The sequence below is a fragment of the Ranitomeya imitator genome, chromosome 5 (genome assembly GCF_032444005.1).
Source record: "Ranitomeya imitator isolate aRanImi1 chromosome 5, aRanImi1.pri, whole genome shotgun sequence".
Classification (NCBI taxonomy): Eukaryota; Metazoa; Chordata; class Amphibia; order Anura; family Dendrobatidae; genus Ranitomeya; species Ranitomeya imitator.
The window spans coordinates 230,018,645-230,035,071 of record NC_091286.1 but is presented as its reverse complement, the minus strand read 5'-3'; the positions used below and the strand labels follow the sequence as shown (position 1 = coordinate 230,035,071).

General features: G+C 44.5%; 1 protein-coding gene across 2 annotated transcripts in view; it reads left to right on the top strand.

Moving 5' to 3' along the window:
* Positions 1-16,427, top strand: part of TNFAIP3 (TNF alpha induced protein 3) — a 35,265-nt gene that overhangs the window by 3,594 nt on the left and 15,244 nt on the right. The window lies entirely within an intron of this gene.

Below are 16,427 nucleotides of genomic sequence, written 5' to 3'. Positions count from 1 at the left end.
GCTATGCATATTTCTCATATTTAGGCCATACACACATTTTCTATTAGGCAGCGGTATGTTTTAGTACTTCGTTAAATAGTGGATAGTTGATATTTTTACGCAACCTCTGAATTCCCTAACTTCAGTCAATGTAAAGAAAACACATTGTGCCATGATTATTGCAATATCATGGGCATGGCGTGTACTAGTTGTATCATTTAGCATTCTTACATGGTCTGTATTACTTCAGTTCATGTGTATAATAAATGAACGATCATTAAAAGATGCCAGTTTTGGCACTTGTAGGGTCTTTTATTGTATATTAGTTTAGGTAGTTCCAAGAGTAATAAATAATACACTCTTCATAATATACCGTACCTATCTTTCAAATGCTCCTCCATCCCCCCTCCGCCCAACATAATGACATCATGTGACCACAGTTGCCATACGGAAACTTTTCTACTTTGGGAGAGATTTAGGGGCTCTCCGATTGTCAGAAAACCCCCTCAAGTAGCTATCATTATTTATAAAGCACCATCATATTCTGCGGCGCAGAGGATATTAAATTCACAAATACAATATATAAACACGGATAAGGAAATAGATATAGTGATGGCCAGAAGCTTTCTGGTCAGACTCATTTTTTGTCTTTGTCCAGATGGGAGGGCTAAATAAGTAGGGAGCTGCCAGAAACCTTTGGCTCAGGTTATTTTAGTGGAAAACCATAGTAATCCGCTAGGATAACCCATCCTTGGCTATCTATAAACAGCATGGTGTATTATAAAGCACACCCATCCCTCTGTCACATCTGATGGAATTCTGTAGTGCTGGTTACTCCTATGGTATCTGCACCTGAAAGCCAAAATTATTTGTTTTTCTAGTAGGAAACACTTGAGGGAACTCTTCTTTTTTTTCTGGCGTTTTTTTTTTTAACTCTTGAAGCATCTTTTTTTTAGTCATTCCCTAAGCACTTTTTTGCCCACCGTCTTTTTCCTTATTGTTTTTCTGGCTTTTTTTGCAGTGTTTTTTTTTTTTCTTGACAATTATAATCAACTACCTCTAGCAGTCTTGGTAGCAAAAAGGCTTACCAAATGCTCAAAAAGCATTGTTTGAGCCTTCCCTTTGACTTGTTTCGTTAAGTATAGAGCATCTTCAATTTGAAAGATGTCAGAAGAACAGCCAGCTCACTTCTTTTAGCCCATGAAATGAGAGGAAAGAAGAAAAGGTGGCAGGACCAGGACTCGTTGAAGCGCAGACAGACGCAAAACGGATGTTGTCCTTTCAATGTACCACACTCATGCTTGCCACCAGTTTTATTGTGATGTTCATATAAATGCCAGCTTTTTCTTTCCTCTCATTTCATATATAAATATATATTATAGAGAGACTTCCTGTTTCTACATAGAGCTTAGAAGGAATCAGCTTACCGCATCTGTTTTTAATTATGTGATGGCATAGATCTAATGGAAAAGAGAAGAATTAGGCTATGTGCCCACTTTGCGGATTCATGTGTGGATTTTTCCACACTGTTTTTGAAAAATCCGCTGGTAAAACGCACTGCTTTTTACCTGTGGCTTTACCGGGGACTTCCTGCGTTTTTTGTGTGGATTTCACCGTTCGGTTTTACACCTACGGATTCCTATTGAAGAGCAGGTGTAAAACGCTGCGGAATCCGCACAAAGAATTGACATGCTGCGGAAAATACAACGCAGCGTATGGGCACCATGTGCACTGCAGATTTGGTTTTCCATAGGTTTATATGGTACTGTAAACCTGATAGAAAACTGCTGCTGATCCGCAGGCAAATCCGCACGGTGTGCACATAGCCTTAGCTGGGCAGAAAGGCAAAAATTTCAATTGTAAGTATATAATATGATTGCAATATACTCAGTGTATGTTTCTGCGGTCAGTATTGGCAGCTCTTTGGACGCAGAACATGTCCGCTCCATCCAAAGCACTGCCGGCTTTTGTACGCGTGGTGATTCCGCATGTGTTCATTGGACAATGTGGAATCACCGCATCCTATACATTGGATGGTGATATTTGTCTTGCAAGATAAATAGACTTGCTGCCGTCTAGAAAGACGTGCCACATGTCCATCTCCGCAGGGAAGCCGGAGGCGTCCATGCACGCATAGTGGAGATGGGATTTCATAAAATCCCATCCACTATACTGTAACATCTGGCCGCTGCAGATAGGACGTTACGGCTGTACGCAGCGTCCAATCTGCAGCATTTACTGACTGTGGAAACATACCCTAAGAGAATAAAAACTTTTATAGGAGTGCTTCTTTAACATCAGAACATTGTTAAACTTATTGTAATCTACTATATAATTGACTAAGGGTCACTTCCGTCTGTCTTTCTTTCTGTCTGTCTGTCACGGATATTCATTGGTCGCGGCCTCTGTCTGTCATGGAATCCAAGTCGCTGATTGGTCGTGGCAAAACGCCCACGACCACTGCCACGACCAATCAGCGACGGGAGCAGTCCGGCGACAACATGGCCGCTCATTCCTCCCCGCAGTCAGTGCCCGCTCCATAATCCCCTCCAGTCAGTGCTCACACAGGTTTAATGGCAGCGCTAATGGACCACGCTATGCCGCGGTGTAACCCACTCCATTAACGCTGCTATTAACCTTGTGTGACCAACTTTTTTACTATTGAGGCTGCCTATGCAGCCTCAATAGTAAAAAGATCTAATGATAAAAATAATTAAAAAAATAAAAAATCATCATATACTCACATTCTGGCGCCTTTCCCGCTCCTCGCGACGCTCCGGTGACCGCTCCATGCAAGCGGCAGGTTGCGGTGGCAATGATGGTATGCGACAAGGACCTGCCATGATGTCACGGTCATGTGACCGCGATGTCATCACAGGTCCTGCGTCCATACCAACCCTGGGACCGGAAGCTGCCGCGTGCACCACACACAGGGCCAGGACTTCAACGGAGGGTGAGTATATGTTTATTTTTTATTTTAAGTCTGTATACTACATGGCTCTGTGCTGCATACTCCGTCGCTGTGCAATATACTACGTCGCTGGGCAATATACTACGTGGCTGGGCAATATACTACGTTGCTGGGCAATATACTACGTGGCTGGGCAATATATTACGTGGCTGGGCAATATACTACGTGACTGGGCAATATACTACGTGGCTGGGCAATATACTACGTGGCTGGGCAATATACTACGTGGACATGCATATTCTAGAATACCCGATGCGTTAGAATCGGGCCACCATCTAGTACCTATAGAAACAGAAGAAAAGAGAATACAGAAACCATGGTAACATATTTATTATCATTCTTGTATTAATAATAAAAAAAACTTATTTTCCATGCAGTAAAAAAAAAATGATTAAGTGAAGAATTATTACAGTTATCTAGCATGGATCCACCTGGTATTCACAGTGTGTAGATGTGTGACCGTCCACCTAGTGAGCTGGGTGCAGTGAGCTGAGTGCTAGTGGTGGACACCAATGATCATTTGTAGTCTCTGCTCACTACACCGCAGCCAAAAGAAATAGCTTTCTGTCCTGCTGGTCAGGTGAGGAGCAAAGTCACTATTACTGAAAGAACTGCTGAAAAGGAAGTAGAAACAGACTAGATTGTCAGCTGCCAGGTAGGGAAGGAGACACATTTTTTCCAGAGCCCATCCTCAACATCACAGACGGGTAGCATCACTAAGGACCTAGTGTGAATAAACAGATTTTTCCCCTTTTGCCTATTCTGGAGTATTATTGTTCTCTTGATATTTGTTAATAGGGCTGGTTTACTGTGGTCTTTCCGGCTTGTAGGCTGTCTTTTATTGTAATCTCACTCTGTCTTCAGTCTCATATTTACCTGACAGCTGATTCATTCTACTCCTGGTTCAGGCACCATCAATCAGCTTTCAGGTTCCCTTTACTGGGATTAACCAACAGTTGCTCTTATAAAATAATGAAAGAAATACTACTCATCCCTTTTTTCCATCAGGAAAACAGAGCTCTTTCTTCCCACCAGATATCCAGTGCTGACATTCTAGTAGTCCTCCCAGTCATTGTTTACAACAAGACAACACATGACCGCTGCAGACAGTCACAACAGTTGTCATGGCCTTACTACTGGAATCATGGTTTCCATGGCTGTGTGCGCTTCCTAATTGTGCAGCACATGACAGCTGTGGCCACTGATTAACTGCAAGATACAATTGGCCATGTATTGTAAGTAAAGACTGAGAGACATTTGGATTGTCGGGGGAAGAAAAGGTGAGCATTGTTGATTATTTTTTTGTTGTTTGAAAATCACGGAGCTCTACAAAAAAGGTAAGATTTTATTGAGGGACAAGTACCGGTACTTTTTTTGCTATACCACAACTTCCATATGTAAAATTTGTTCTTACAGGATCCCTTTAAGGGAGGAATTGCTGAGATATTTTCATTTAGTGTACCTTTAATGCTAACTACCTAATGGAAGATTGTCTGCTCAGACAGCCCTCCCTGCAGAGCTGCATGTGCTGCTATCAGAAGGTCACTTGCCCTGTATTTGAGTTAACCACAATTAGAAGCATATTAACCACATGCACACATAGGAAAAAAGTGAAGATCCGTGATTTCTATGTAGTTACAAATGCAAACACTTTACATAGTGAAAAATTAAATTGCTTTAAGTAATTTTTAAAAATTAATAGGGAGGACAATAATAATCACAAGATTTCCTCTGGCTTGGTGCTCCATTTTTGTATTCTGTAGAGTTGAGCAAAAATATTTGCAGGCACCTGGTCCAGAATAGACTTGAGTAGTCTATGGACACTGGATAAGAGCTCTGCACACCTCCTCCTACCTACTGCCATCCTTAGTGCCTCTTCTGGATACTAGGCCCAACGTGATGTTATTGTCGGAGCGTGACACATGCATGACTTCGAGCCAGGAATACTAATTAGAGAGATGCCAGCAGACAGGAAGAGGCATGTATTCCACTCCAGTGCTCTATTAATTAAGACATGGATATGCCAGCTTTAGTAAATGTCCCCCATACTGTTTAAATTAAAGAGATTGAATTTAAAGAGCACCTGTCATAGATCCAAACACAATTAACCTGCAGACACAGGATTATTGTGCACAGAGTATTCCAAAGCCATGCAGCCGCAATACTGACCGCATGGCTACAATGAGGAAAGAAACTTTATTCCTCTAGCTTTCAGTCATAATAGATGCGTGTTGGCGCGGCTGCAGTCACCGCTCAGTGAGTAGCAGCTGTAAGTGCCCCCTGGCACATTCACTTACAGCTGAGTGCAGAGCTGGTTGTCAGGCAATGTGCCATAGCGCGATTACAGCCACCGCGCACTCTGTACTGATTAGTCACCAAAGCCACGCTGGCAAAACTCTTTAAGGTGTTTGAGCATCTTGAGCCGCATTTATAGGCCAGGGTCATATTAGCGTAGAATACGGACGAGTGCTATGGGAGAAAACATCACATAGCACTTGGACCAGTGTAAGGGTATGTGCACACGCTGCGGATCCGCAACGTTTCCGCACCTGGGGGTCCGCAGCGGTTTCCCATGCATTTACAGTACAATGTAAACCTATGGGAAACGCAATCCGCAGTCCACATGCTGCGGAAAAAACTGTGCGGAAACGGAGCGGTTTATATTCCGCAGCATGTCAGTTCTTTGTGCAGAATCCGCAACGGTTTTACACCTGCTCCATAATAGAAAACCGCAGGTGTAAAACTGGAGTGGAAACCGCACAAAATCCGCAGTAAAAACGCAGTGTTTTTGCACTGCGGATTTATCAAATCCGCTGCGGAAAAATCCGCAGTGGACCACTTCTACGTGTGCACATACCCTTAATTTATGGGGCAGATCACATCTGCGATTATTTTCTCATGTTGAATCGGCATGCAAGAACAATCGCAGCATGCTGCTATTGGCACAAAGACTCGATCAAGTCTTGGCTCACTCGCACCCATATAAGTCTATGGGTGTGAGTGACAACGCACATCACTTGGATATGCGGTGCCATATATGCCGACGCCGGCAGTGGAGGAGATAGAGAAATTACTTTCTCCACCTCCACAGCTGTGCTCCGATTCTCTCTGTGCGAGCAGCAGAGCTGGAGCCGAGGGTTATTAGCATATCGCATCCGATGCCATACACTAGTGTGACCCCGGCCATAGAATCAAACTAGATTATTATTTTCTAAATTTTTCTGAAAAATGAACACTGCCTTGTGATTGATTGAGCGATTTAAGCCATATAGAAGCGTAAACCCGAATCAGAAATATCAGCATGTAATATACTGTGTATCTTTGTGGGATGCTGCCATTGTAGAAAAGTAAAAGTACAAATGTGGGAAGTTGTGAAACTAGAACCTTGTACTTTTAAGGTTTTGGTCTGAATCACAAATAAGTATTTATGCCCCACTGGTTGTAGACTTGAAAAAAAATTTGAAGTGTAAATTAGAAACACAACTTTTAAAGGGCATATTTGAATACATCCTGCAGTTAATAGCCCTCTGTGTCTGTACTGTTACATACTTAGGCAGTTAACTGGTTCATGCAGCTTTACATGAACACCCGAGACTTACACTATGGCTGGTCCGAATAACTATAGCATTTGTTACCATCCACCTCTCGTGTCTCCCCTTTTCCTCATAGTTTGTAAGCTTGCGAGCAGGGCCCTCATTCCTCCTGGTATCTATTTTGAACTGTATTTCTGTTATGCTGTAATGTCTATTGTCTGTGCAAGTCCCCTCTATAATTTGTAAAGCGCTGCGGAATATGTTGGCGCTATATAAATAAAAATTATTATTATTATTATTATTATTAATCGTATGCCACAGGCTGTACTCACAGGTGTAAGGCCCCCTTTCACACATCAGTTTTTTGCCATCAGTCACAATCCGTTGGATCAACGGATCCGTCGCAGATTGTGAAAAACTGATGCAACGGATCCGTTTTTTCCGCCGGATCCGACTAGCTGATTGAATCCTAAAAAAAATCGGAGCATGCTCAGTTTAAAAAGACAGAATCCGGTATCATAGGCTTCCATTCTAGCAAATGATGGACAGCGACAGATCCGTCGCAGTCCATTTTTTCGACGGACACAAAAAACATTACTTTGTCCATCGTCTCCGGCCGCAGGATCAACAATTTTCAACGCAATCCGTCACTAATACAAGTCTATGAGAAAAAAACTGAGCCGTCGGATCTGTTTTTATTTCAAAATTCGACAGACTGCGATTGACGGCAAAAAACTGATGTGTCAAAAGGGCCTAACTCGTACAGAATAGCACTCTCATGGTCCCCAATCACTCAATGCGGTCCTTTGGGGTTGCAGTTTTTTACAGCAAGAATAACGTAACTGCAGAGAACAATATTCTTTTTATAAAAAAAGACACCAAAAAGCTCATTGGCAGCTATTTCTGGTAGTGTGAACAAAGCCCAGTCTCCTTTTGTAACAGATAAGTAGAAGTAATAAGCAGCGCACCTCTTCTGTGACATGGGCTTGTACTTTGCTTAGTGCGGACTCCTTAGGCTACTTTCACACTGGCGTTTTTTTGCAATACGTCGCAATGCGTCGTTTATGGCAAAAAACGCATCCTGCAAAGTTGTTTGCAGGATGCGTTTTTGCCCCATAGATTAACATTAGCGACGCATTGCCACACGTAGCAACCGTCGTTCGACGGTTGCGCCGTGTTGTGGCGGACCACCGGGAGCAAAAACGTTAAATGTAACATTTTTTGCTGCCGACGGACCGCTTTTTCCGACTGCGCATGCGCAGCCGGAACTCCGCCCCCACCTCACAATGGGGCAGCGGATGCGCTGGAGAAATGCATCCGCTGCACCCATTGTGCGGCGCATCAAACGCTAGCGTCGGAATCTCGGCCCGACGCATTGCGACGGGCAGATTCCGACGCTAGTGTGAAAGTAGCCTTATAGATGAAGGTACATTATCTTTTTTAGAGCTTGCCCACACTGCCATATAACATAGCCGAGTTCTATGTGATGTTATATCAGATAATACTCTGCCCAGTGTAGGCTATGTGCGCACGTTGCGTATTTGCTTGCAGAAATTTCTGGAAGGTTTCTGCATCTCTTGGCGGAAAAATGCAGCTGGAAATACACATGGTTTTTTTGTATGCGTTTTTGTAAATCCATAGAGCTAAATAAAGATATATTATTAAAAAAAAGAATTGTGATGTCATTTCCTTGTTCAACCTAAAGACACACACACCAGCCTATGTAGGAGCATTAAAATAATTAACCTACATATGCTATAGCAAAAAAGCAAATGTCAGAAATATGCGTGAAATGCAATATCTGTTTATTTTTCAAAAAATTAGAAAAAAAAATGTGTGGGCTCCCACTTAATTTTAATAACCAGCAGAGGGAAATGTTGTGAATTCTGTTGTCGAACTCCCTCCTGTGGTCGTGAATGGTACTTCGGTGAGTTCTGTCCATGGACTCCCTCTGGTGGCTGTGAGTGAAGCTGCTGCTTCTGAGGTTCCTTACACAGATGATGTGGTTTATCCTTTGGTTCGCTGCTCTATTTAACTCCACTCAGATCGTTACTCCATGCCAGCTGTCAATGTTCCTGTGCTGGTTCAGTTCGCTCTTGGATCTTTCTGGAGACCTGTCTCTTCCTGCAAGAAGCTAAGTCCCCGATTGTTATTTTCTGTTCATGGTTTTCTAGTCCAGCTTGCTTTCATGATTTTGTCTTGCTAGCTGGAAGCTGTGGGATGCAGGGTGGCGCCTCCGCACCGTGAGTCGGTGCGGGGGTCTTTTTGCACACTGCGTGGTCTTTTGTAGTTTTTTGTGCTGACCGCAAAGATACCTTTCCTATCCTCTGTCTATTTAGTTAGTCTGGCCTCCCTTTGCTAAAACCTGTTTCATTTCTGTGTTTGTGACTTTCATCTTTACTCACAGTTAATATTTGTGGGGGGCTGCCTTTTCCTTTGGGGAAATTTCTCTGAGGCAAGGTAGGCTTATTTTCTATCTCTAGGGCTAGCTAGTTCTTAGGCTGTGAAGAGGCGTCTAGGGAGAGTCAGGAACGCTCCACGGCTATTTCTAGTTGTTGTGATAGGATTAGGGCCTGCGGTCAGCAGAGCTCCCACATCCCAGAGCTTGTCCTGTGTGAGTTTAACTATCAGGTCGTGCCGGGTGCTCCTAACCACCAGGTCACAACAGTACAGCTGGCCCAAAGTATTAATGCATCTCAATAGAGGGATAAGAGAAGCTCTGAGACCATTTTTTTTTCTTTGCACTGTGTTTTGTCTTTCTTTTCCCCTAAACCTTTGGGTGGTTCAGGACACAGGTGTAGAGATGGACATTCAAGGTCTGTCCTCTTGTGTGGATCATCTCACTGCAATGGTACAAAACATTCAAGATTTTGTGGTTCAGAATCCTATGTTAGAGCCTAGAATTCCTATTCCTGATTTTATTTTCTGGGAATAGATCTAAGTTTCTGAATTTGAAAAATAATTGTAAACTGTTTCTAGCTTTGAAACCCCGCTCCTCTGGTGACCCCGTTCAACAAGTAAAAATCATTATTTCTTTGTTGCGTGGTGACCCTCAAGACTGGGCATTTTCCCTTGCGCCAGGAGATCCTGCATTGCGTGATGTTGATGCGTTTTTTTCTGGCGCTTGGATTGCTTTATGATGAACCTAATTCAGTGGATCAGGCAGAGAAAATCTTGCTGGCTTTGTGTCAGGGTCAGGATGAAGCGGAGGTGTACTGTCAGAAGTTTAGAAAGTGGTCTGTGCTTACTCAGTGGAATGAGTGTGCCCTGGCGGCAATTTTCAGAAAGGGTCTTTTTGAAGCCCTTAAGGATGTCATGGTGGGATTTCCCACGCCTGCTGGTCTGAATGAGTCTATGTCCTTGGCCATTCAGATCGATCGGCGCTTGCGTGATCGCAAAGCTGTGCACCATCTGGCGGTATTCTCTGAGCATAGGCCTGAGCCTATGCAGTGTGATAGGACTTTGACCAGAGCTGAACGGCAAGAACACAGACGTCGGAATGGGCTGTGTTTTTACTGTGGTGAATCCACTCATGCTATCTCCGATTGTCCTAAGCGCACTAAGCGGTTCGCTAGGTCTGCCACCATTGCTACTGTACAGTCTAAATTTCTTTTGTCCGTTACTCTGATTTGCTCTCTGTCGTCCTATTCTGTTATGGCATTTGTGGATTCAGGCGCTGCCCTGAATTTGATGGACTTGGAGTTTGCCAGGCGCTGTGGTTTTTTCTTGGAGCCCTTGCAGTATCCTATTCCATTGAGAGGAATTGATGCTACGCCTTTGGCCAAGAATAAGCCTCAGTACTGGACTCAATTGACCATGTGCATGGCTCCTGCACATCAGGAGGATATTCGCTTTTTGGTGTTGCATAATCTGCATGATGTGGTCGTTTTGGGGTTGCCATGGCTACAGGTCCATAATCCAGTGTTGGATTGGAAATCTATGTCTGTGTCCGGCTGGGGTTGTCAGGGGGTACATGGTGATGTTCCATTGTTGTCAATTTCGCCTTCCACTCCTTCTGAAGTCCCTGAGTTTTTATCAGATTACCGGGATGTATTTGAAGAGCCCAAATCCGGTGCCCTACCTCCTCATAGGGATTGCGATTGTGCTATTAATTTGATTCCTGGTAGTAAGTTTCCTAAGGGCCGTATGTTTAATTTATCTGTGCCAGAGCACGCCGCTATGCGGAGTTATATAAAGGAATCCTTGGAGAAGGGTCATATTCGCCAGTCGTCATCACCATTGGGAGCAGGGTTCTTTTTTGTGGCCAAGAAGGATGGCTCTTTGAGACCTTGTATTGATTACCGCCTTCTTAATAAGATCACAGTCAAATTTCAGTATCCTTTGCCGCTGCTGTCTGATTTGTTTGCTCGGATTAAGGGGGCTAGTTGGTTCACCAAGATAGATCTTCGAGGGGCGTATAATTTTGTGCGAATTAAACAGGGCGATGAATGGAAAACAGCATTTAATACGCCCGAGGGCCATTTTGAGTACCTGGTTATGCCATTCGGGCTTTCTAATGCTCCATCTGTGTTTCAGTCCTTTATGCATGACATCTTTCGAGAGTACCTGGATAGATTCATGATTGTATATTTGGATGACATTTTGGTTTTTTCGGATGATTGGGAGTCTCATGTGAAGCAGGTCAGAATGGTGTTCCAGGTCCTTCGTGCGAATTCCTTGTTTGTGAAGGTCAAAGTGTCTCTTTGGAGTTCAGAAGGTTTCATTTTTGGGTTTCATTTTTTTCCCCTTCTACTATCGAGATGGACCCTGTTAAAGTTCAGGCCATTTATGATTGGACTCAGCCGACATCTGTGAAGAGCCTGCAGAAGTTCCTGGGCTTTGCTAATTTTTACCGTCGCTTCATCGCTAATTTTTCTAGTATTGCTAAACCGTTGACTGATTTGACCAAGAAAGGTGCTGATGTGGTCAATTGGTCCTCTGCGGCTGTAGAGGCTTTTCAGGAGTTGAAGCGTCGTTTTTCTTCTGCCCCTGTGTTATGCCAGCCAGATGTTTCGCTCCCGTTTCAGGTCGAGGTTGATGCTTCTGAGATTGGAGCAGGGGCTGTTTTGTCGCAAAAAAGTTCTGATGGCTCGGTGATGAAACCATGTGCCTTCTTTTCTAGAAAATTCTCGCCTGCTGAGCGCAATTATGATGTTGGCAATCGAGAGTTGTTGGCCATGAAGTGGGCATTCGAGGAGTGGCAACATTGGCTTGAAGGAGCTAAACATCGCGTGGTGGTCTTGACGGATCACAAGAATTTGACTTATCTCGAGTCTGCCAAACGGTTGAATCCTAGACAGGCTCGATGGTCGCTCTTTTTCTCCCGTTTTGATTTTGTGGTTTCATACCTTCCGGGATCTAAGAATATGAAGGCCGATGCCCTGTCAAGGAGTTTTGTGCCTGACTCTCCGGGTGTTCCGGAGCCGGCGGGTATTCTTAAAGAGGGGGTAATTTTGTCTGCCATCTCCCCTGATTTGCGGCGCGTGCTGCAGAAGTTTCAGGCTGATGAACCTGACCATTGTCCAGCGGAGAGACTGTTTGTTTGTCCCTGATAGATGGACTAGTAGAGTTATCTCTGAGGTTCATTGTTCGGTGTTGGCTGGTCATCTTGGAATCTTTGGTACCAGAGATTTGGTGGCTAGATCCTTTTGGTGGCCTTCTTTGTCACGGGATGTGCATTCTTTTGTGCAGTCCTGTGGGACTTGTGCTCGGGCTAAGCCCTGCTGTTCTCGTGCCAGTGGGTTGCTTTTGCCCTTGCCGGTCCCGAAGAGGCCCTGGACGCATATTTCCATGGATTTTATTTCTGATCTTCCTGTTTCTCAAAGGATGTCGGTCATTTGGGTGGTTTGTGATCGCTTCTCTAAGATGGTCCATTTGGTACCCTTGTCTAAATTGCCTTCCTCCTCTGATTTGGTGCCATTGTTTTTCCAGCATGTGGTTCGTTTGCATGGCATTCCAGAGAACATCGTCTCGGACAGAGGTTCCCAGTTTGTTTCGAGGTTTTGGCGGTCCTTTTGTGCTAAGATGGGCATTGATTTGTCTTTTTCTTTGGCTTTCCATCCTCAGACTAATGGCCAAATCGAACGAACTAATCAGACTTTGGAAACATATCTGAGATGCTTTGTTTCTGCTGATCAGGATGATTGGGTGTCCTTCTTGCCTTTGGCTGAGTTCGCCCTTAATAATCGGGCCAGCTCGGCTACTTTAGTTTCTCCTTTTTTCTGTAATTCTGGTTTCCATCCTCGTTTCTCTTCAGGGCAGGTTAAGCCTTCGGACTGTCCTGGTGTGGATACGGTGGTGGACAGGTTGCAGCAGATTTGGACTCATGTGGTGGACAATTTGACATTGTCCCAGGAGAAGGCTCAACGTTTCGCTAACCGCCGGCGCTGTGTTGGTCCCCGACTTTGTGTTGAGGATTTGGTTTGGTTGTCATCTCGTCATGTTCCTATGAAAGTTTCCTCTCCTAAATTTAAGCCTCGTTTCATTGGGCCATATAAGATTTCTGAAGTTCTTAATCCTGTGTCATTTAGTTTGGACCTTCCAGCTTCTTTTGCCATCCATAATGTGTTCCATAGGTCGTTGTTGCGGAGATACGTGGCGCCTATGGTTCCCTCCGTTGATCCTCCTGCCCCGGTGTTGGTCGAGGGGGAGTTGGAGTATGTGGTGGAGAAGATTTTGGATTCACGTGTTTCGAGACGGAAACTCCAGTACCTGGTCAAGTGGAAGGGTTATGGTCAGGAAGATAATTCCTGGGTTTTTGCCTCTGATGTTCATGCTGCTGATCTAGTTCGGGCCTTTCATTTGGCTCATCCTGATCGGCCTGGGGGCTCTGGTGAGGGTTCGGTGACCCCTCCTCAAGGGGGGGGTACTGTTGTGAATTCTGTTGTCGAACTCCCTCCTGTGGTCGTGAATGGTACTTCGGCGAGTTCTGTCCATGGACTCCCTCTGGTGGCTGTGAGTGAAGCTGCTGCTTCTGAGGTTCCTTACACAGGTGATGTGGTTTATCCTTTGGTTGGCTGCTCTATTTAACTCCACTCAGATCGTTACTCCATGCCAGCTGTCAATGTTCCTGTGCTGGTTCAGTTCGCTCTTGGATCTTTCTGGAGACCTGTCTCTTCCTGCAAGAAGCTAAGTCCCCGATTGTTATTTTCTGTTCATGGTTTTCTAGTCCAGCTTGCTTTCATGATTTTGTCTTGCTAGCTGGAAGCTCTGGGATGCAGGGTGGCTCCTCCGCACCGTGAGTCGGTGCGGGGGTCTTTTTGCACACTCTGCGTGGTCTTTTGTAGTTTTTTGTGCTGACCGCAAAGATACCTTTCCTATCCTCTGTCTATTTAGTTAGTCTGGCCTCCCTTTGCTAAAACCTGTTTCATTTCTGTGTTTGTGACTTTCATCTTTACTCACAGTTAATATTTGTGGGGGGCTGCCTTTTCCTTTGGGGAAATTTCTCTGAGGCAAGGTAGGCTTATTTTCTATCTCTAGGGCTAGCTAGTTCTTAGGCTGTGAAGAGGCGTCTAGGGAGAGTCAGGAACGCTCCACGGCTATTTCTAGTTGTTGTGATAGGATAAGGGCCTGCGGTCAGCAGAGCTCCCACATCCCAGAGCTTGTCCTGTATGAGTTTAACTATCAGGTCGTGCCGGGTGCTCCTAACCACCAGGTCACAACAGGGAAAGCAGACGGCTGAGGGCAGGTGTTAATATTCTGGGAAGGAGCCAATAGCCAAAGGTTCCCAGGCTATTAATATCAGCTCACAGCTATTTGCTTACCCTTTACTGGCTAGTTTACAGGGGACCCCCAGAAAAACATTGACATAAAATCGAACCAGCAAAGGCTAGGCATACAGCTGCGGGCTGATATTAATAGCCTGGGAAGGGGCCATAGATATTGGCATCCGCCCAGGCTAAAAACATCAGCTCTCAGCTGCCCCAGAAATTGTGCATCTTATAGATGCGCCAATTCTGGCACTTAGCCTCGCTCTTCCCACTTGCCCTGTAGCGATGGCAAGTGGGGTTCATATTTGTGGGGGTGATGTCACCTTTGTATTGTCAGGTGACATCAAGCCCACGGCTTAGTAATGGAGAGGCGTCTATAAGACACCTATCCATTACTAATCCTATAGTTCCATGGTAAATAAAGACACGGCCAGACTAAAGTGCTCTATTTCAAATAATCACACAGACTCCTTTATTGAATCTAAATTTACTATACTTACTGAACGCCTGATCCCCGACGCCCTCCTCTCCTGCAAACAATCAAAAAATAATCCACCAACATACAATTCTATCCTGTCCGACGTAGTTCACCAGGTGTCCCACGGCAATCTCACGTGTAGAACAGTCACATCGGGAGATGTGTCTGCTCTACCCGGCCTCTGGCGATACCCTTACAGCAGATAATTGCTCCTTCAGTGTGCCACTGAGTCGCCGTGAGAGTTCACCGGAGATCACCTGCTCCGGTGCTCTCACGGCACTACCGCTGTGTGAGAACTTTCCCACGCAGCGGTACCGTAAGTGAGAGCTGATCAGCTGATGAACTCCGGTGAACTCTCACGGCGGCTCACTGATACACTGCAGGAGAGATTACCTTTTGTCAGTCTATCGCCGGTGGCTGGGTGAGATCGACTTGGGACACTGGGTATTAAATGGACTATGGCGGAAAGGTGAGTATATGTTGGTTTACTATTTTTGATTGTTTGCAGGAAACACGGGCATCGGGGATTAGGCGTTCGGTGAGTATGTATTTTGTATGAGAAAATATTACAATATTTTTATTTTTTTATTTTTTTTTTTACAATTGTACAGGCACCAGATGATGAAACTATTCTCCCATCATCGGCTCATGCTGTCTCTGTTATATGTGACAAAACACGTAGCCGGATGGGAGTAATAGTCCCAGCAGACGATGCCTAGGGGTACACACAGACAGACACACGCATATGTTCTCTGCCCACACACACAGACACACACACATATTCTCTGCCCACACACTCTTCCACCTTCTGACATAATTTCCCTTTGACAAATCGGAGCATTTTTGGCAGTAAATCTGCAGATTTGACTGACTCAATTGAAGTCAATGAGCCAAAAACACTGCAGAAGTGCAAAAAGAATTGACATGCTGCAGAAAATAAAACGCTGCAAATACGGACGGAAATTTACACAACACTTCAGGATTGTCATTGAATTACCTTGCTTTAGTATTCCATTGCATTTGTGGAGCATTTACGCACGTTAAAAAAAAAAACCCCGCAAAAACGTATCAAAAACGCATCGTGTGCACATAGCCTTATACTATGGGGAATTGTAGAACTCTCATGCTGTTTATAAATGAGAAAAGAATCACAGCATGCTGTGTGTGGCTCCGATATGCTGATCATAAGCACCCATACAAGTCTGTGGGTGTGTGTGAAACATCGGACTGCACTCAGATGTCATCCCAGTGCAGTCGGATTTACGCACACAGAGACAATTGAGAAGATGGATTAATTACGCTCTCCATCTTCTTCGCAATTGTGCCGTTATTCTCTCTTGCTAGAGAATCAGATCACACTCAGATGATACTGTTGAGAGAGTTTAATGCGACTGTCATTAGCATAATTGGCCCGATTTTCTCTACAGGCATAATAGCTTTGTAGCTGTATGAGGCATTTGTGTGGCGCTGTAGTTACATTTTACTGTGGGATTTTTTAGCCCGATTTTTAGTCAATCAGTTGGAACTTCCAAAGGTCACTAGATAAATAAACCCAGATGTTTAAGTGTATTGGCTACCTTGGCTTTTGGGATTTTCCAGATGTGGACTTTCCTGCACCTGGGTGTACCTACATCTCCATGAATGGAAGCTACCTCATTTTCTATAAACAGCCAGTAGGCCATTTTTTCCATTTCACAGTGCTCTTTGTAATTTGTTTTTTCCTCCTAATTTTGTGTTTGCAGAATCCCCCCACACCC